A 22,668-nucleotide genomic window follows, 5' to 3' on the forward strand; every position below is an offset into this window, starting at 1 on the left:
AGATAGGAGCTATGATGTGTCAAAATCATAGTTTCAAATATCTATATATAAATTGCCATTCTTTGAGCACTCAACAAGGGGAACCGACAGCCCTTTCACAAAAAGGGAAATGAGATCTTAAAATTTTCCCTGAGATATAATGGGAAGAAATTTATAACATGATCAATATGGACAAGCATATATACATACAAATGTACATTCAGATACACTCTGCATCACCTATATTTCACCCTGCTTAAGTTGCGTAGCAGATAGTGTTCAACCTGAAATCAAGAAAGATGTGAATTTGAGTATGGCTTCAGCCACTGACAATGGTGTCACTCTACACCAAAGCTTCTTTTTTATGATAAGTTTTATTTTTTATTTTTTTCTGGTACATGTACATTCATTTTTTAAAAACACATTTCCTTATGAATCATTTTGGGAGAGAAAAATCAGAACAAAAGGAAAAAAAACACAAAAAACTTCCAAACACAAACAAGTCTTCCAAAAAAATGGAAGAAAAGCAAAAAAGTGAACATAGCATGTGCTGATTTCCATTCAGTCTTAATAGTTCTCTCTCTGGATGCAGATGGTGATTTCCATCCAAAGTTTGTTAGGAATGCCTTGTATTTCTGAACCACTGAGAAGAACCATAGTTGATTATCAAACAATCTTGCTGTCTTTGTTTACAATGTATTCCTGGTTCTGCTTGTTTTACTCAGTATCAGTTCATATAAATCTTTCTAGGCCATTCCCAAATCAGTTTGTTCATTTTTAATAATTTTTTTCTATTTTTCTATTTTTTATATTATATAGCATTCAGCCACTCCCCAATTGATAGGCATCCACTCATTTTCCAAGCTTTTGCCACCACAAAAAGAACTGTTATAGACATGTTTGCACATCTGGATTCTTTTCCCTCTTTTATGATTTCTTTGGGATACAGAACCAACACTGGCTCTGCTGGGTCAAAGGGTATGCACAGTTTTATAGTCCTTTGTGTAGACCAAAGCTTCTTAAACTCTATGTCATGACCCTCTTGGGGATCATGTAACTGAATGTGAGTCGCAAAATGATTATTTATTACCAGTAAATGTTTGATTTGTGTATGTATGTTATATACTTGAATATTTGAAGTCATATAAAAATGTTTCGGGTAAAAAGAAGTCACAATTGGAAAAAAAAAAATAAAAAGCCTTGATCTAAACAAGTCACTTAATCTTACCATGTATCATTTTTCTTATCTATTAAATTCTATTAATGTTAACCTCTTTCTTATAAGGTTGCTATGGGGATAAAATAAAAAAATGTTTGTAGAGTGTTATATAAATAATACCTAGTATAAGATGAAATTCAATGGAGATAAATGTAAATTCTTACACTTAAATACAAAATATCATCCTCATAAGCACAAAATTAGAGTGAAGCATGTTTAAATAAGTTATTTTCAAAAAGATGTGAGAATACTGGTGAGCTTCAAGGTTAAAATAAATTAATACTGTGATAAGGCAGTCAGGAAGAAAGGAAAACAAAACTATTTTGCCTTGGACTAAATTAAGAGAAGTTTAGCTTCTCCAAATGGGGAAGTTATGGTCCCACTATATTCTTTCCTCACAAGAGCTTATCAGTATTGCATCCAATTTGTGAACCATAGTTTAAGAAGGATGTTGATAGGCTCCTCATCTTCATCAATATCATTATCCACAAAATAGGGATAAATATACTTATAGTTCCTCACAATAGAACCACTGTGAATACAAATGGACCAGTAGAGAGAAGTCAGGCATAGAGAGATAAGGCAGTAATCTTTTGTTTATGGAGGGGAAAAAATAGAAATTCAGGATTGGAAACAGGATAGAGAAGGATTTTCAGTCCATGTAATAAAATTGTTAATTGAAGGAACAAGACTTGTTTAATCTAGAGAAGAAAAGGCTTGGAGATAGTTGCTTTAAATGTTTAAAGTGCTATCGTATAGAGACGAGACTAAACTCATTAGATTTCACCCTGGTGGGCAAAAGTAGGAGCAGTGAGTGAAAGTTGAAATGAAGCCAATTTAGCCTGATGTCAGGCAAAATATCTTAATAATTAAAGTTTTTAAAAATGGAATAGTCTGCCTTGAGAGGTCACTGGGATTTTTTTTTCCTTATAAGTCTTTAAGCAGAGAGTGATGGCTGTGTGTTAGGTGGGCTGCAGTGAAAATGACTTTCATATGTAGGGTGACTAAATAGTAAACTCTAAAATTTTGTGACTTTTGACATAAGAATATGTATTAAACTTATTTGTATAGAAATAATATATTAAATCATGTCATATGATACATATATATATATATATATATATATCCATATATATATATATAATAGGAGGAACAAAGAAGTTCCTCAGAATATGGGATTAAGTATTTGTGGTGATCGTTTGGTCAATGATAGTCCAGAATTGGTGAGCATGAAAGGGAAAATAAACACTGATAATATTTACATATGAATATTTGAATATATTAATGATAGTTACCAGTACATGTATATATATATGTATATATATGTACCTGTAAATATTACTAATATATATATTTTATATATACATATAAATACACACATATATATTTATACCTTATATGCACTATAATTAATCTAATCATGTCTTATGAAGCAAGAATTGGGACACAAAGTGTGAAAAAGTTTATTTCTTTAACACAGTCTCATTATAAGTTCATATCTCTTTTCTTGGAATCAGGACCTTTTTGAAAAAGAGAAAAAAGCATATATATAAACCATGTATTTACTGTACCCAAACTATTTCTTGGATTTTATTAGTATAAAATTTCTATATATGGTCCTAAATGTGTATCAAAAACAAATTCAAATCAGCAAATATGTCAAATAGACAAATGAGTAAATTCAGTTTCATCGGGAAATTGGATTCAGCCAAAATTTGCAGGACTTTGGACAACTCCTCAGGGTATCATGTACAAGAAGGATTAAATTTGTTCCAGTTTATCCCAGCAAGCAGAAGGAAAAGTAATAGCCAGTAATTGCAGTGAAGAATATTGCAGTTCAAAGAAAAGAAATATTTTCTCAGAATTAGCATTGTCACTAAGTGGAATGGGATGACCTAGTATGGTTCTTTTTATTCAGTCAAAGAGGAGATATCTATTCAAGTACTGTTTAGGAGACATGATCTCCAAGGTCCCATTCAACATGTAGATTCTTCATTAAACAAAGTTTCTCAAATGATTTGACTTAAGAGCATTAAACCTTGAGTGTTTGAAATGTTTTTAAACTAGGGTATAGGGAAATATAATTCACACAGAACTGGTTCAATTTCTTTTATTTTTTTTTTGGTTACCCCCAACTTCTTCATATGAGAAAGAAGTCTCAGAAATTCTTCCTCAAAGTCATCATGAATGCCTTCTGAATAGAGTTCCTTTTCCATCTGTGCCTATTGTCACCCAAAAAGTACAATAAGACAGAGAATGCCATTATATGTTAGCTCTTCGCAACAATGATAAGAAGAAAGGATCATCTTCTGGATATGATTTACTGATATCAACTACTGTTAATGCCCTCCTTCTAAACTTCCTTTTTTTTTTTTTACCTCTGTAATCTATAGACAGATAGATAGATCTTTTATATGATCTTATCTTCCATATCTTCCATTTATTCAATTATATGCTTCTTCCAGTCATTTCTTTTTATACTTAAATCTTCAGTATCTAGTACAATGCAAGACCATAGTAGGTGCTTTATCAATACTTCTTTGTTGATCAATCGAAGAAAGCTAAAAAGAAAGTCCTCCTGCAGCAATTCCTAGAAGAAATATCTTCCCGAGTTTAGAACCCATTGCTTCCCACAGAGTTGAGGCTTAAGAATGCTTCTTGAAGCAGTTAAATTAAAGGTATTGGTTGTCCTAAAGCATAGCTAGTCTTATAATTGTTAGGCATGATTAAACAGAAGTAGTCAAAGCACTGAAGAGTCAGCCAACTTCCTGAAAGCAAAAATAACACTGTGAGGTTTTCCCAATGATAGTTATTTAGGACAAATTTGAAGTACCCTGAAATAGTACAAATTCAAGCAATGTATTTCAGCATCTATCTCTTGTTTGCTTAGGAACATTACCATTCTATGTCAATGGTACTCTTTTATACAACACAGGAATAGCCATGTAGTTATTGGTCTTCTCATCATCTTCATCAATATCATTATCCACAAAATAAGAATAAATGAACTTATACTTCCTAACAATAAGACTATTGTGAATACAAATGGATCAGAGAGGGGTCAGGGAGAGCGAGCTCAGGCTCTAATCTTTTGCTTATAAAATAGCACAACAATAAAATAGGGCACAGCTCATGTGACACATTAGTTTTCTCCAATCAGTATAGATCTTCAGGTTTGTGAAAAAAAAACCATAATGGAGAAGTCTGCAAAAGTTTCCTCCCCACACAGTTATACTATGCTTACTCCCCATTTACTTAAGGGGATCCCTGAGAATATGCCCCAGGCAATAGACTAAGATAAGAACTAAGAACTAAAATGAGCTTTTAAGCCATATGTCAGATTAAAAATTGAACTGGGGCATGAGAGAGCAAAGTAGAATTGAGAGTATTTCACAAAGTGGGCATGATCTGAGTCCAGGCCTTTATAGCCTGATGAGCAGAATGATTTGTTGCCGTTAATTTAAAAATGTGGCTGGGAAAGAACACTGGGAAATGAGTGTGGACCACAACATAGCATTTATACTTTTTCTGTTATTGTTTGCTTGCTTTTTTGTTTTTCTTCCCAGATTATTTTTACCCTCTTTCTAAATCTGATTTTTCTTGAATAGCAAGATAATTGTATAACTATGTATACATATATTGTATTTAACATACTTTTACATATTTAACATGTATGGGACTACCTGCCATCTAGGGGAGGGGGTGGAAGGAAGGAGGGGAAAAGTTGGAACAGAAATTTTGTTGGAAAATTATCCATGCATATGTTTTGTATAAAAAGCTATATATATTTTTTAATTTTTAAAAATCATTTTGGAAAAAATGTGGCTGGAAGAATTTTACTTCTCCTCTACAGAGGAGAGTGTCTTACTAATTATTGGATGATGGACATCATAGAGATGGTTCTAAATATTTCTAGATATATGAAAACCAATTGAAATAGACATGTGACGCATCACAAGGTGAAGTCTCAACAGAGAGAAATGCATCAAAGAAAACATCAGCAGATTTTCCCTTCTGTGTATGTTACCTAGTGTTCCCTTCTTGTATACCTTTTCACATGAAAACCCCATCCACATGCATGAATGTCTTATTGATGATCCCTTTACATGTCTTCTCTTTTCTTTGAGATGGGAATACCGCCTAGGGTAGCTTCTGGACTATGAAGAAAAAGTTCTATTTTATTGTGTTATTTTATAAATTTGTTTTCCTTGAATCATGTGTGCCCTCTGATCCACTAATAAACACCTACGTGAGGGTTTCTGAACTAGATTTCAGAGAGAATTCTAATTTACAAAGTACCTGGTACCTGGGTGATCTTAATGGGGAGAGACCCAAGGATGAGATGAGTCTTAGGAGCTACATGAATAATATACTTTGCAAATTAGAAAGTGCTCTGTAAATATAGAGTGCTATTATTGACTGACAGCAAATTATAGCTTTTTTTAGAAAATTTTCATGTCAAATATATAATATAGTATTCTTCACATAGTGACAGTGAGTGTTGGTTGAATTGACATTAAAAGTGGAGTGTGGAATCTTTAGAATTACAAATAATAATAATCTAGCATGAATTATAGATGGAAAAATGAATGACTGACAACTAAAAAGCTTTTGTTAAGTACATAGTCTGAGCCATGTATTGCAATAAATGCTAGAGCTTCAAGTATGAAAATGAGATGGTCACTGTCTAAAGTGAGATTACTTTCTGATAGAAGGGGGAAGATAGATGGAGAAGTAATGACCAAGCAAGAGAAGAATACGTCATTGGATTAACATGCTCTATCCAGAAGCAATAGTTGTGTTTATTTGATTACAGTTCTCAGAACAAGAAGTGAGAATGGAAGGAGTGAGCTATAATAGGTCAAAAAATTACTGGATGGCTCCAGGGAATGCAGATCTCAGGGGTTTATCTCCACTGGAGGTGAGGGAGTTGATCTCTGAAGGTCTGGTTTAAATGGTGGCATTCTATATCTTAAAGATGGGAGGGCAGCTAGATGGCTCAGTGGCTAAAATTCTGGTCCAGGAATCAGAAAGACTCTTCTTTATGAATTCAAATCCAACCTCAGTCACTTACTAGCTTGTGTCCTTGAGCAAATCACCCCTTGCCTCAGTTTCTTCAACTGTAAAATGAGCTGGAGAAGGAAATGGCAAAACACTCCTATATATTTGCTACAAAATCCTAAATAGGGTGCCTAAGAGTCAGACGTGACTGAAATGACCAAACAACAAAATTGTAAAAGTATAGTGAAAAGCCATTATACTTTCACCACTAAATATTTAAAAGAAATAATGTTTCTCTTAAGAGCACAACTTTCTTCCACGGTTGGAAACAAAATTAGCTCAAATAATGATACATTAGGTGGATTTGGAACTATTTAAATATCTGTAGCAAAAGAGTAACCAATAATAGTTAAGATGTCAACTTGGAAGGAGTTCTCTAATGGGTTTTCTCCTGGGATCTGTGTTTGGTACTGTGCTAATTAATAGATTTTTTCAGTGCTATTTATCAGTGATTTGGATCACTAGCACAATTTAAAAAATCAAATTTTGTGGATGACAGAAAGCTGGACAGAATAGTTGTCATATTGGATAACATAGCCAGGATCTGGGGTGTATGGATATTGTAATTATCTTCAAAATATGTGAAGGTTTTTAAACTGGCCAGCCATGGAGGACTAAGATCGAAGTGATGGATGAAAGTTGGAAAGGTGTGAGTTTAGTGAATTTCTAACAAGTACTTCTTACCCCAAAAATAATAATATGCCTTTGCAGATGATGAGATCCACTCATTAGAGCTATTCAAGTAAAGGCAATGAGACCAATTGTCACATATCTATAGAGGATAGTTTTGTTCAAGTATGAGTTGGGTTAGATGTATTCTGTGATTCTTTGGTCCAGGAAATCTAGTCTCCATTTTTCTTTTTTTTCTTTTTTTTTTTTTTATTTAATAGCCTTTTATTTACAGGATATATACATGGGTAACTTTACAGCATTAACAATTGCCAAACCTCTTGTTCCAATTTTTCACCTTTTACCCCCCCACCCCCTCCCCTAGATGGCAGGATGACCAGTAGATGTTAAATATATTAAAATATAAATTAGATACACAATAAGTATACATGACCAAAACATTATTTTGCTGTACAAAAAGAATCTAGTCTCCATTTTTCAAAAGAAAATAAAAATACACATGAAGGAAAAAAAATTTCCTTCATGTTATAATAAAGCATTCAAAGAAGTAGGCACAGAACTCAAGGAACATTCTGGATATAGTATCAGGATATTTGAATTACATTCAAATCCTGTTATGGACACTTAGCAAATCCTTTAATTCAATAAAACATTTATTTTAAAATTTATTTATTTAATATTTCTCTCCAGTTACAATTAAAACAATGTTCTTTATATTTGTTTTTAAAGCTTTTAATATTGGATTCTCTCCTTTATCCTCAGCCCCAGCCCCCATTAAGAAACCACATGTGAAATTATGCAAAACATTTCCATAAAAATCATGTGATAGAAAAAGGGAGGAAAGGAGGGAGGGAGAAGGAGAGATAGAGAGGGCAGAGAGACATAGGGAGAGAGAGACAGAGAGACAGAAAGGAAAAGAGAGAGAGAGAAAAAGAGAGAGAGAGAGAGAGAGAGAGAGAGAATATGTTTCAATGCTTCAATCTATCAGATACAATCAGTTCCTTCTCTAGGATTTTTCAAAATAAGTCCTTCAAAGTAGTCGTATATCATTGTAGTGCTGAGGATAGCAAAGTCATTTACAGCTGTTCATCCCAGAACATTGCTATTACTTTGCATACAGAACATTTCACTTTGCTTGAGTTCATGGAGGATTTTTCAGGATTTTTCTGAGATTTCCTATAGAAAAATGATATTCCATGACCATCACATACCACAATTTATTCAGCCATTCCCCAATTGATAGGCATCCTCTCAATTTCTTTTTTTTTTTACCCTGAGAAGAGAGCTGCTACATTTTTTGTATGTAGAAATCCTTTTGCTTTTTTCAATAAATATTCTATGTCAAGCATCGTGCTAAGCACTGAGGAGTCAAAAAGAGGCAAAAGACAGTTCCTCCTTTCATGGAACTCTACAGTAATAGGGAAAATAGGAGTGGGAGAGAGTTTAGAGGGCAAGTTAGTTGAGACATATTGAGTTTCAGTTACCTAATCTTTAGTTCAAGTGTCTGAAAGGTGGTTGAAGATGGGAGAGTAGAAGTGAGTAAATACTGAGTCCTAAAATTAGGCTGATTCTTGAATGACAAGTATTCTCCCATCCTCCTCCAGGTTTCTACAGCTTTGTTAAGACCTAGGAGAGCTTGTACTCAGCTCAAGAACCCAGGGTCACTTCCATGTCACAAAGGAGGACCTTAAAGAAGAAATTCCACTCAATACTTCAAAAACTCACCATCGTCAAGAAAGAAGACATGAGCTCATCTTCTATCCCTAGCCATGTGTACTTTCTGCATGTCCTGGGAAAGTCATTGAACTGCCATTCAGCTTCACTTTTCTCACCTATAAATTAGATATTATAATAGAATCTACTTTATGGGTTTATTGTAAGAACTCAATAAGAATTTTCTGATGTGTAAAGACCTTTGTAAATATTAAAACAATGTATGAATGATATCAACTTCTTGGCTTTTTATCTGTCAGTCTTGTCTGACTCTCTATAACCCCATTTTGGGCATTTCTTGGCAAAGATACTGGAATGGCTTGCCATTTCCCTCTTCAGATCATTTTACAGATGAGGAAATTGAGGCAAGGAAGATTCAGTGAGTTACCTAGGATGGCAAGCTAGTAAGTGGTCTGAGGACAGATTTGAACTCAGGAAGATGAGTTTTCTTTATTTCAAGCCCAGTGTTCTACTGAGTCACCTAGCTGTCTCCTCATCAGTCATCCTCTTCCTCATTCTCCTCTTCCTCCTCTGCTTAATTCTTCTTTCCTTTTCTTCTTTTTCTTCTCATCTTTCTCCTCTTCCTTCTTTTCTCCTCTTCCTTCTCCTTCTCTTCCTACTTTTTCTTCTCTCTCCTTCTTCTCCACCACCACTACCTCCTCCTTCTCCTCCTTTCATTCTGTCTCTCATATAATTTCCTTTGTATAATCTCCCCTACTCCCCCATGTCTGACTCACTTCCTTCTTAACTCTTACCTGATAACATTCTTTACTCCTGCCTCAAATAGACTTTGAGACTATATTGTGTTTACCTTTTTTATCCTATAATAGTTCCTCAAGGTACTTAACATAAGTGCTTGTTGAATGAAGGAAAGAAATTATAATTTCACTGTAGATAATGCACTCTCCACTGACTCTGATCACAAACTCTTTGTGACTTCATCTTCAAGCCCCAGTATCTGACAATCAGTATTTCACTGGCCTAAGTTTTGAGAATCTTAGTCATCTCTGCATTTGTGATGAAGCATCAGAATAGGATATTATGTGTATTAGCAGAAGTAAATGGGAATACTAAAATATGAAAACAAAAAAGTATTTTTATTAGGAATAAATTATGTATACACCGATAGATATAGCTAGATAGATGATAGAAAGATAGAAAGATAGATCGATAGATATTTCAGCTACATCGGATCTTGATGATGAGAAAATTAACTATACTTTTCTTATGATCACTCTATTTTTTTCATAAATTTCTTATTGAAAGGAACATCTTTATAAATAGTCTATTAAAGTGAGAACCATGAGGACAGAGAAGTAACTGCCATGCGAACATCAGAGTTAAGACCACAATCCATTCTGCTAATTTTAGTTATTGGAATCTTTGCATAATTACAAATGCTCAGGGAATATTCACTGATTTTGTTATCCTTCATTCACATGTGGCTGCAGGAGAGACAGGTTGAAAGTGAGTGCCTTTTTGATGAGTATGAACTCTGCATTGGGAAGAGGAGGTATTCTGAGACTCAAGCTACTTATTTCCAAGTTTACTTTTGCTATTGCTTCTTTACTCTAAATATGCTAGCTTTGTGTAAAAAAAAATGAATGAATGAATAAACAAGCAAACAAAATGAATTGAATGAATGAATGGAGATGTTGTGGTAAAATGAGAAAACAGTATCTGGAGCAGAAGACTAGTTTGAATCTTGTTTTTGATATTTAGTAGATGCATGACCTTGGAAGGGTCACCTTAATTCTCTGGACCTCCCATTCCTAATTTGTGAAATGAGAGGGAGTTGACTAGATAATCTTTTAAAACATATTTTACTTGTTTCATTAAATATTTCCTAATTACTTATAAAAATTATTTTAACAACTTTTTTTTAAAATGTTGAGTTCCATTGAGTCCCCCATAAGGGGAAGAATGGTCTCCCCCTTATTTCCTCTCCATCTCCTAGACTAGGCAAACAATTTTATATCAATTATGTGTGTGAATATTTCCATATAAACTACTTGCAAAATAAAACATAGACAAAAAAAACCAGGAAGGGTTAAAAAAAAAGTTTTTAAAAGGTATAGTTCAATCTGCATTGCTTCTCTCTAGAAGTAGATAAAATTTTTCCATCATAGGTTCTTTGGAATTGTCTTGGATTGTTCTTTTGATCAGAGTAGCCACATTTTTCACAATTGATATTTTTTTACAATATTGTCATTAGTAAGTAAAATATTTTTCTTTGGTTCTGCTAACTTGACTTTACCTCAGTTCATATAAACCTTGCTAATTTTTTTATTATTTTTCTGAAACCTCCCTTCTTATCTTTGCTTATAGTGCAATAGTATTCCATCACAACCATACACAATAACTTCTTCAGCTATTCCCCAATTGATAAATATCCTCTCAATTTCCAATTCTTAGTCAGTATAAAAATGAGCTACCTAAATATTTTTAGAACAAAAGTTTTTTACACTTTTCTTAGATCTCTGGGATACAGATCTGATAAATGTATTTCTGGATCAAAAGATAAACACAATTTTGTAGTCCAGTGTAGTTCCAAATTGTTCTTCACCAACTCCACCAAAAGTGAATTAGTTGGACTAATCTTTTTTTTAATTAAAACTTTTTGTTATTTTCAAAATATATACATGAATAATTGTCAAAATTCACCCTCACAAAGTCTTCTGTTCTAAATTGTTCCCTACCTTCTCCCAACTCCCTCCCCTAGATGGCAAGCAACCCAATATGTTTTAAACATATTTCCACAAATATCATGCTGCACAAGAAAAATAAGATCAAAAAGGAAAAAAAATGAGAAGGAACAACAAAAAGAGTAAAAATACTATGTTGTGATCCACACTCAGTTCCTAAAATCCTCTCTCTGAGTGTAGATGCTTCTCTTCGTCACAAGACCAGGGGAACTGGCCTGAATCATCTTGTTGTTGAAGAGAACCACTTGACTAGATAATCTTAAAAATTCCATCTCGCCCTAAATCCTATTAATGAGAAATCAGTAGAAGTGGATTCTACATGACATATTTTCGAGCTAATTAAAATACCATTGTTCTTCCTTTTGCTCTGCTTGCATAACCCACTGTTTATTTACTAATCTAACCTTTGCTAGTATATAATTCTGTATCCATGCATAAGTTATATAAATCTCTTTGAGAGTTGGTTTGCTTATTTGTACAGGGTGTCTCAAAAGTCTTAGTAGGATTCTTAGCACTAAGACCTTTGGAACGTCCTGTGTAAAGAGTAAGTTTAACTAGATATTCTTTTAGGTTTCTCAGATTCTAAGGTTCTATGATTTGTTCTATTGAATTGTAAATTCCCCTTCATTTGAATTTTATTTTCCATAATTTCATGGAGAAAGATGAACATATGCAATTTCTCATGAAATATTGCATTGCAAAAAGATTCAAAAGAAAATTAGTCTACTTTTCTTTTTCTAGCTATATAGTGTGAACCAATATTCCTTTCACAGACATTGAGAAGGAAAACAAAAACCATTGTACCTATAAGGGTGGTAAGATTTCTTTCCTTGGTTATAAACCCTCAAAGCACTTATTTCAGAAGTGAATGTCATGTCCTGAGCTTAGGATTTCAGGGGTTTATGACAATTAATTTCCTCTTTTGGTCTTCCCTTTCTTCTTCCATCAAATAAGGGTACTAGACTAAATAATAATAATAAATGAGACAATTGATATTTTCTTCAGAGCCCTTTAAAATCTGAGGGGAACTTTTCACAGTTATCTCATCTGAGCCACAAAACAATTGCATAGGGTAAAGACTTCAAGTATTATTATTATTATCACTATTACCATTATTATTATTATTATTACCATTTTATGGAGAAAGAGTCTTTTAGAGATTTAGTGACATGTCAAGGCTCTCTTATCTAGTAAGTGAAAGAAGTAACTAGATCTATGTTACTCTACATCCAGAACTCCATTAATAAGTCACCTTATAATAAAGTTTATACCTTGCATCACTTTCTTATCTAGAATATTATTGTTTTTTAAGCACATTTGCCATTTCAGTAATATGGGGAGCATAAAGTAAGAAACTCCCTCTCCTAAAGTAGAATAGCACTTATTCATCAACTTAATGACTTTCGAGAATTGTTTCTCTCTAAAAGCATATATGTCTTAAAAATATGTGGAGATTTCCCAGATTGGGTTATTTGGAGTTTTAAGAGTTGCTATTGGTTGTAGGAGGTTGAATCACTCTAGTATAAGAAGAAAGGGGAAAGGTTAGGATTCGATTAGGAGATGAAGGAACTGGGCTGAATCCATTTTCAGATGAGAAGGGACTAAGAAGTCATTGTGATGTTTTACAAATTATCAAAGAGGAAATTTAAGCATGAAATTCAAAGAGAAATGCAAGAAATGCAGTTCAGTGTCATTCAGCATTTTTTACATTCCCATAATGACATGCAAATATGGCCTCATAAGTATGCAGTTAGACAAGTACAGCTTTTAAGAGGGAAGGTGCTCCAAGTGCAGAGTCACTTTATTATAAAGCCCAAATGACCTCTATCAGCATGAAGCAGAAGTACTGATTGCTTAAGGTGATTCTAGAGCTGAATACTAAGCAGAGTCTAGCATTCTATCCTTTGTAAGAAGTGTGTAAACAATCAATGGGAAAAATCAGTTCCATTTCCAATCTGTTAAGTATTACTGATTTTTGAGTAGATGATGTGAAGTTTTTGATTTTTTAACATAATTCTAAGTAGACTTAGGAACTGTTTAGAAGAAAAATTAGATGTGCTTTTGCTTTCCTGGGGAGAGAGAAGTAGGAGCAGGTAGAAAATATGGAAAGCCATATTTGATGGAAAAAGTATAGATTGGGAGATGGGGTCTTTTTTCTTACCCTGCAAATATCCCAGAAATCTGGGAATATACCTAGTACATGGGTGCCAGGTAGAGAAATACTATGAAATAAAGACATTACCTGAATATAATGAGTTTGAGCCAAGTCTGTTTTATATGATCCTCTAGATTGGGTTATCCTAATAATGTCTTAAAACTTAAAGTAGTGGATTGAATGTTTGAAGTAATGAATGAGAAAGCATTTACTAGTTGTGAAGTATATTTAAGCATTGGGAATACAAAAAGAAAAGCAAGACAATCCCTGTTTGTAATGGGCCAGAACTCTGGAGAAATGTACTTAGGCAAGGATTCTTACAACAAGGTTTTAACTCAGTGGAATTGATAAGACAATGGTTATCTAGTTTTGCATGGTAATTAATAGTTCTCTAGTTAAGTACATATACTTAGTACTTAAAATAGTTCCACAAGATTCACACCTATGATAATGTAATTATAATAGAATATATAACAGCCAGCAAGGACTGGGTGAGATTCATTCCATCTTTGGTCAGGCCTCTGGTGGCTCTCCTGGGGGACTGAGAGGCTCGGAGACAGACTCAGAGAAGACAGAGGACTGGAGGGGGACTCAAGCTCTATGAGCCAAGGAGAGAGATTCATTTCATCTTTATCAGCCTAGTGGAGGCTGGCCTGTCCTCACTGAGACCAAGGCCCATCTGAAGGGCCTCAAGAAAGCTGACTGGGCCCCAGGCAAGGAGACAATAAAGACTTTGGGCTTTGGACTTTAACACTTGGCTATTCTTGTGGTGATTACCCTACTGAAACGAAGGCTAGTCTAGAGACCTCCAGAAAAAGTTCAAAGAAGGAAGGAAATAGGGAAGAATGTGTGTGTGTGTGTGTGTGTGTGTGTGTGTGTGTGTGTATGATCAATTGGGTATAAAAATCTATCCTATCCAGTAAGGAAATAGGAGAGGAAGGGATTAAGGGAAGGGAGAGATGATAAGACAAAGGATGGGTTAAGGGAAATTGTGGTCAGAAGACTTTTGAGGAAGGACAAGATAAAAATACAATGAAAAGAAGGGCAGGGAGCACAATGAATAGAGCACTAATCCTGGAAACAGGAGGATTTGAATTCAAATCCAGTCTCAGATATTTGACTGACTATTTTGTGACCCTGGAAAAGTCACTGAACACTGATTGCCTCACATACACACACACACACACACACACACACACACACACTCACTCAAAAAAAAAACCTAAAAAAAAAATCAGTGAAAAGAATTAATAGAGTAAAACAAAAGTGAAAGTAAACCTAATTTGAAAATGTGTGTGACATGAGAGACCCCTACCCAAAATGACTACTCAGAGATTACTCTAAGTAGAAAGCAGAAAGATTGTTTATTATTAAATTCTCATGAGAATGAGCAGTCCCACCACGAGATAAGGGAATGTGAAAGCTTATGGTAGGAGGGCTGAAGAATTAGTAAAGATACACAGCTTTTATAGATTTTTGTTACAAGAGATTACATCACAAATTGGGGAGCATTAAGAAGTGTGGTGCCCCCTAATAGAATATTAGACATTGGTGCCAAAATAGATTAGAATGCAATGTTTCTGTTTCCCTGGTTCCGAGGGAACCATCCATCAGACCTTCAAACTTCATATTACTAGCCTGATAGTGTTTAAACTAATAGCCTAAATATTGATAATGTCAAACACTGATAAATGTCATCATCTCAGGTTAAGTAAATATGGCTAAGGCTTGAATAAATATTGGCTTTTCTATAACAATCTATAACTAGTCCTAAAGGGCTACAAAACTATGAATACCCCTTGATCCAGCAATGATACTATCAATAAGTTTGTTTTCCCCCCGCCCAAAAAAAAAGAAAGAAAAAAAAAAAGAAAAGAAAAAGGTCCTATATGCCCAAAAATATTTATGGCTATTCTTTTTGTGGAGGCAATGAATTAGAAATTGAGGAAATGCTCTTCAATTGGGGAATGGCTGAATAACTTGTGGCATATGATTATGATCAGATACTATTATGCTATAAGAAATTATGGGTGGGGTGGGGTGAGAAAAAGCAGCAAGCCCTATATGAACTGTTGAAAATGAAGTGGAAAAAAGGAGATCATTGTGTACATTAACAGCCATGTTGTATGATCAACAGTGAAAGAGTTGTCTACTTTGATTACTACAATGACCCAAGAAGATTCCAAAGGACACCAAAAAATACATCTATCCACCTCCAGAGAGAGAACTGATAAACACTGAGGGCAGATTGAAGTATGATTTTCTTCCTTCTTTTTTTTTCTTTCTTTTAGTGATCTTTTTCTTTCTTCTTTCTCTCTTTCTTTCCTTCTGTCTTTCTCTTTCACTTGGTTGTGTGATATAGTTAATATGGAAATGTTTTACATGGTTTCACATGTATAATTGATGTTGTATTGTTTGTCTTCTTGGTTAATAAAAAGGGATGGAAGAGAAAAAAATCTAGAACTCAAAATTAAAAAAATAATAATGTTAAAATAATAAAAAGACATTTTAAAAAAACAAACTTAGTTTCTTTGTTTTTTTCTGTGAAATAATTTCAAAAGGCAATTTAAATGGTTTTCCTGCTTCTAATTAAGTCAAACATTATTGTTGATATATAAGTGAATATCTTAGGAGGAAAGGGAATAACTTTAATCTAATTTTGCTGCTTGGTCTGTGTTTAGAAATTAAATAAGAGTCAGAACCTGAAGACTTATGACAAATGCCAACAATAGCCAAGACTGTGAAACAGGCCCCTTCTGGTGTGTTTCTGTTTATTTTCTGTGTAATCTTAGAAAAATCATTTCATCCCTTTGATTGATTATCTGTTCCTTCAACTGCTGAATGGGCCATCTTTCCAGTTTGAGGGAATAAAGTTCTTTATGCACTGCAAAGTGTAAATATGAACCAATCATATTTTTTGCACCATTTCCTTACTCTTCCAAGACAATAGCATCAGTGAGTTCAATCAAGAAAGATGGCCAAACTACTACAGTTTACAGAGTCACCCTCAAACTGTAAAATAGAGATAACAATTTTCCATAAAGTCCAGGTTGCTATGTTAACACGAAAGTAGACTCTTATACTCCCAAAACTCACCCCTGTCTCGTTAAATATGGATATGTCCCATGGCAATGAACATTTGTGAGTTAGACTCCTTCACTATTTCATGGTTTTTACCAAACAGAATCATACGATTAAGTGGGTTAGTTCACTTACTTCATTTAGAAATCAAGAAAATGAAACCTATAAAAGTTGTGTTTGGTCCATGTTCATAGAAATAGCAGCGAGCAGGATTCAAATCCAGCTCCTTTGACTCCAAATTCTATTTTAGTGTGTTATTTGGGGTATATCTGTTACAAAGATAAGATAAACTTTGAGTATCTCTGTAATTAAAGAATTAAATGTCATTCTGAACTGCCAAAACTGCTCTCTCACAACTAGCACTAGAAATAACTACTCACATAAAGCCCACGTAACATTAGGAGAAAAAAAGTACCTATGATGGGCTACCTATTATCACAGGGTCAGAAATATAGAACTGGAATCTTGGGAACTTCAGATACCATTGAATGCCACCTTCTCAATTTTACAGATGAGGCAACTGAGGCATAGTTAGATTAGATAGCAAAAAATCACATAAATACTGAGGAGAGATTTCAACTTATGCTATATTGGCTTCATGTCCGATGATCTGTTTGCTAGGATAAGCTCATATCAGGTCTTGTTGAGGTCAATTAAGTGGACCCAATAGTTCTAGAGTCTAGGAAAAGTTTAATTGTTCCAAAGTAGAATTACATAACATCTTCCTGAATCTCCAGATACAGATATAGCTAAAGTCACATACTAACTGAACCCTTAATTAATTGGTCATTAAACTCATCATTGAGGCAACAGAGTATTGGGGGCAGTCATAGGGAGGCACTGGCAGCATAGGAGATCAGGAAAGGCTTCCTGCAAGAAGTGGCACTTGAGCTGGATTCTAAAAGGGAGATGCACTGAGGAAGGAATATTTTCCAGGCACTCAGCCAAACTGAGCAAATATGAAGTTCATAACTTTAAAAAAAATTGCAAGGTGATTCTACTTGTTCCATTTTAGCGGAAAAATGGTTCTGTATTATGACTTAATTAGATACATCCTACTGAGTCATGGATTAATCATCTCAGCAGCTCAGCAGTTTGCTCTTGCCCAAAGCTTACTAGAACATGGTTTTCTTTTGAAATGAGAGCTGAGGCATCACTAGATTTTTTCACAAATTATACTTGGATTACCTAATTAAGTGCAATACAGTTGATTAGGTATTAGAAATAACATTATTCTTAATGAATAGATACAAAAATTGAGCTTCAGGGGTGGAGGTGTGTGTGAAGTGATTTATCCAGGGCAAAACAGTCAGTTCTGCCTTCAGGATTCAAATCTAGGCTTCCTCCTTCTAAATTCAGCCTCCAATCCAACACCTCACACCTCTAAAAGAATGCAAAACATATAGCTTAAAAAATTTTAAATACAAAGCAATTTGCATAGGGGCAATGGAAAGAGAACCAAATTTGCAAATCAGATGATTTCCAAGGAGTTCCCGTGAGGATGGAGTATTTTATTATTACTTCATAGTCTCAGGACCAAGCAAAATACCTGGAATATGGCAAGTACTTAATGGATGTTTGTTAACTACAAGCCCTTAATTGTTGCTTATCATTCCTCAAGTTCTTAGTAGGTCATAGGGAGGCACTGGCAGAATAGGAGATCAGGAAAGGCTTCCTGCAAGAAGTGGCACTTGAGCTGGATTCTAAAAGGGAGATGCACTGAGGAAGGAATATTTTCCAGGCACGCAGCCAAACTGAGCAAATATGAAGTTCATAACTTTAAAAAAAAAAATTGCAAGGTGATTCTACTTGTTCCATTTTAGCGTAGTAGACTATAAATTCCTTGTGGGTCATAATTTTATTATTTTGTCTTGGTATCTCCAGAGTCTAGCAGAATGCATGCACACATTAGGTGCTTTATCAATCAATCAATCTACAATTATATAATAAGTGCTTGACAGGTGCCAAGTACCCTCTGCTGAACACTAAGAATGCAAGTACAAAGATTCAACCATCTTACAGCACAATTTATCCTTTCTGTATCGACATGGATTGCATGTGTTCTAATAAGTCATTGATGCATTCTGTTACTAAATTTCTTATACAAAATAGACAATCTATGAACAATTACATACTTTATTGAGTATCTACTATGTCCAAGGATTGTTCTGGCTGCTGAAGATACAAAAAAAGGGAATGAAATCCTGCCCTAAAGGGCCTTATATTCTATTGGAGAAGACAGCATTATACACACATATTGGTAAAGGAAGGAGTGTGTCCCAAATAGAATGAACACTCAGGACAATGGTAGACAGATGAGCAACAGTGGTTTTTGTATGAAGACTTGTATGAAGTATGAAGAATAAATACTATTATTGTTATATTTGGTAATGAGCATGATAAAGATGAAGATCATGATGTTACTTGCGTTATTTGTTTTACGTCACGGGGTTTTTGTGAGCATCAAATGAAATAAGATAAACAAAACACTTTATCTTACTACTATTATTATTAGAATTGAAGGCCTTTGGACCTCAATCATTTCCAGTATTTGAGAACCTAAATGAGAAAGTGGATTTTAAGAACAAAATTATATTTTTAAGTCACAGCAATAATGTGATTGAGGCTTGAGAGGATTTGAAGATTAATAATATGATAAATATTTGATTAACTATTCAGGAAATAAGTCAATGCTGACAGGTGTCTAGTGATGAAACAGAACTCTTGTCAATTTCCCCAGGAACCAAATGCTCTTTGACAGAAGTGTGTGTAGCTCCTACTTTATAATTCTGCTGAAATCATTCCCTCCCCTCCCTGCTTGGACCCTTTAACCTGTCTACTCTTTCTGGTGAAGATTTTCAATAATTGTACCTTTGCTCTGAGGACTGCTTGCCAAGCAGGTGTGGAAGTGCAGTGCAATCTCATTTAGCAAAAGCTTAATTTTAGTCATTGAATTTTTGCTTGTCTTTTCTATAGTGCATGGTTTCTGCAAAAAGGCTCACAAATATGTCAGTGTGTGTGAAACTGGGCCAAGAGAAAATGGAGGAAAGAAAACTGGCAAAGAAGCCTGCCTGATCAACTCAGGGCTGAAATAGGACTACTTGTAGAGGGTCCTTTATTTTGTAAAATAAGTTTAATGAATAAGTGAACAAAATGTTTCAAACTCCCCAGCCTCTCAGGAAAAAAAATATTAGATAAGGTTTTCTCTCGGCTTCAATCAGAGCAGATGTGAAAGGGATTTTACCACAAAGAGACCCAAATGTGCTGACAACCATCTGGAAAGCTTAATAAAGGGAAAACTAGGAAAGGAGCTCAAGTGACATTTTTAAAATTAAAGACAAACTAAATGCTTGTTAAAATGAATTGAATAGAATCCATTCCATCTTTTCCCTCTTCATCATTTGTAAGCTTTCCATCCATAAATATTTGAGAACAAAAATAAAAGCTTATATTAGAGATGGCAAATATTACAAAACAGGCTTTCTTAAAAAATGAATATTTTAAATATTCAAAATCAGTGAATCTATTATCTTCTAAAAGGTCTTATTCTCTCCAGTTATACAAATTTCAACCCATGATTGCCTGTCCATTTTGTGCTTGTGACGTGTGCCATCCCAAAAGTTCACCCCAATATTCTAGGAAGAATCTTTTTTTGTTCTTTTGGTAGAAAGAGAGTAAGGAAATAGCATGTAAGTGGTCTGTTCCTCATGCTCTCCAGACAAGCAGTCTATCTTTCTTTTTTTTTTTTTCTTGAGCAGAAAAAAAAAGTTGCTTAATACATTTCTCAAATTATTCTGAAAATTATTGGGAAAAGGATTTCTTAATGTGGCCTTTTTATGTGTGTGGTTTTGATAAGAGGGAGTAATCATGCATATATGGAGAATCACAGAAAGCTCTCTGAAAGGGCTCCTGCAGCACTGTATGCTCATCAAACAACTGAAAACTATTCCCCTGAGTACCATGGCCATGATCTAAAGCTGAAGGAAAAAAAGTGAGAAATGACGAGGAGAGAACAGAGAAATTCAAAAAGTGGGAAGATCTTCAGGCAAGAGAAAGAGGAAATAAATAAAGAAAGAGGAAAGAAAGAAAACCTTGTGGAGAGAGGCTTCAATGTGGAGCAGTATTCAATGCCTTTCAAATTATGCACCTACTATATTCCAGGCACTAGGGGTGCAAAGATTAATTAATAAACAGTTCTTGGCCCCAAGGAGTTAAACATCATGTTCATAGAAAATAATGAATAAAAAGTACTGTCAAAAAGAAAAAGGTATCATATAGGAAATCACAATTCAGTTCACCTTTTTTTTTTCTGAGACAATTGGGGTTAAGTGACTTGCCCAGGGTCATATGGCTAAGGTGTGTTAAATGTCTGAGACCAGATTTGAACTCAGGACTTCAGGACACCACTCCATCACCTAGCTGCCCCAATTCAGTTCAACTTTAAGGGAAAATAGGAGCAGGCAGAAGAGAAGAAGATAAGGATTTCTAGTATGTAGAACAGTTTAGACGATGTCAAAGAGATAGTAAATATAAAGTTTGGGAAAGAGATAGTAAACTATTTTGACTGGAATGTAGAGTCTGAAAGAAAAGAATACTGTGGAATAAGACATAAAAATAAGATGTCTATCATATAGCAGTGGAGGTGTTTAAATGGTTCAGTGTATAGAGAACCAAGCTGGGAATCAAGAAGCCCTGAGTTCAAAACTAGCCTCAGATATTTAATAGACATTTACTAGTTGTGTGACTCTGGACAAGTCACTTAAAGTTTACCTTAATCCACTGAAAAAGAAAATGGCAAACTACTCCAGTACCTTTGCCAAAAAAGACAAAAAATAATGGTCCATGAAGAGTGAGACACAACTGAACAAAAACAATACAGAGTAGAGGACTATAAAGTCAATTTGGGAATTTTAATTTTGTTCTTCAAGCACCTTAGAGTTGTAACGTATAACATAATATAGGCAATATATTAAAGAATACATTATATTAAGGCCCATGCTTTGGGAATATTAAATTGGCAACTGTATGGGCACTTGTTTGGAGAGAAGAGACTGGAATCAGGGAGAATAATGGCAAGCCACTACAATAATTCTCAATGTATGAGGTAATAAGGAGAATCACAGAATTTGAGAACTAGAACAAACCAGCTACTGTTTAGTCCAGCCCATGAAAGTAATTCTTCTTGAAACATATTTGATAAATGGTAATCCAGTCTATATTTGAAAAGTTCCCCACAGCAGGAACCCACCACTCCTCCAGACAATTCACTCCATTTTGGTATAGCTCTGTTAGGAAGTTTGTTTATTTGTAAGTTTCTGTTTGTATCCTGGATATAAAGCCCAAACTGACCTCTCTGAATATTCCTGTTTTTGGTCTCTGAAACTTATGAGAACATCAAATCTTTCCCTTTCTTGAAAGCCCTTCATATAAGTGAAGTCAATTATCACATTTCCCCTCAGTCTTCTCTTCTCCAATCTAAATGTCTTCATTTCTTTCAACTAATCTTCAAATGACAGGGATTCAAGGCCCTTCTGGACATGCTCCATCTTTTCTTTCATAAACCTTAGTGCACAAAACAGAATACAATTTCTTAAATGCCAAATTGGGCGACCTTTTCTGTTATATTTTAATATATTTTAATCTCTGCAGCCTTTGTCTTTGTTGATTACTTTTTTCTCCTAGATACTCTCTCCTCTCTAGTTTCATGTCATTTTAATTTTTCCTGCTTCTCTTCTTGCCTCTGGGTGCTTCTCTATCTCCTTTTCTGGTTCTTTATCTAAGTTGCACATATTGTACTTCACTGTTTCTGTTTCCCATAAAGTTCTGTCTTGAGCCCTCTTATCTTCTCTCTATACTATCTCCCTTGATGATCTCATTAGCTTCTACTAGTTCAATTATCATGTCTATGAAGATGATTCTCAGATAGATAGTATCTCAGATCGTCTTTCTGACTTCAAGTCTGATGCCCTATCCATTATGCCATGTAACTGCCCCCCAGATGTTCTAGAGATATATAAAATGGAACATGTTCAAAATCTTAAAGTCTTTAGTCTTCCCAACTTTCCTCTTACATTTAAGAGTATCATCATTATCCATCACAGGCTTACATAGACATAATATTGGAG

This window comes from Sarcophilus harrisii, chromosome 1, assembly GCF_902635505.1.
Source record: "Sarcophilus harrisii chromosome 1, mSarHar1.11, whole genome shotgun sequence".
Taxonomy (NCBI): domain Eukaryota; kingdom Metazoa; phylum Chordata; class Mammalia; order Dasyuromorphia; family Dasyuridae; genus Sarcophilus; species Sarcophilus harrisii.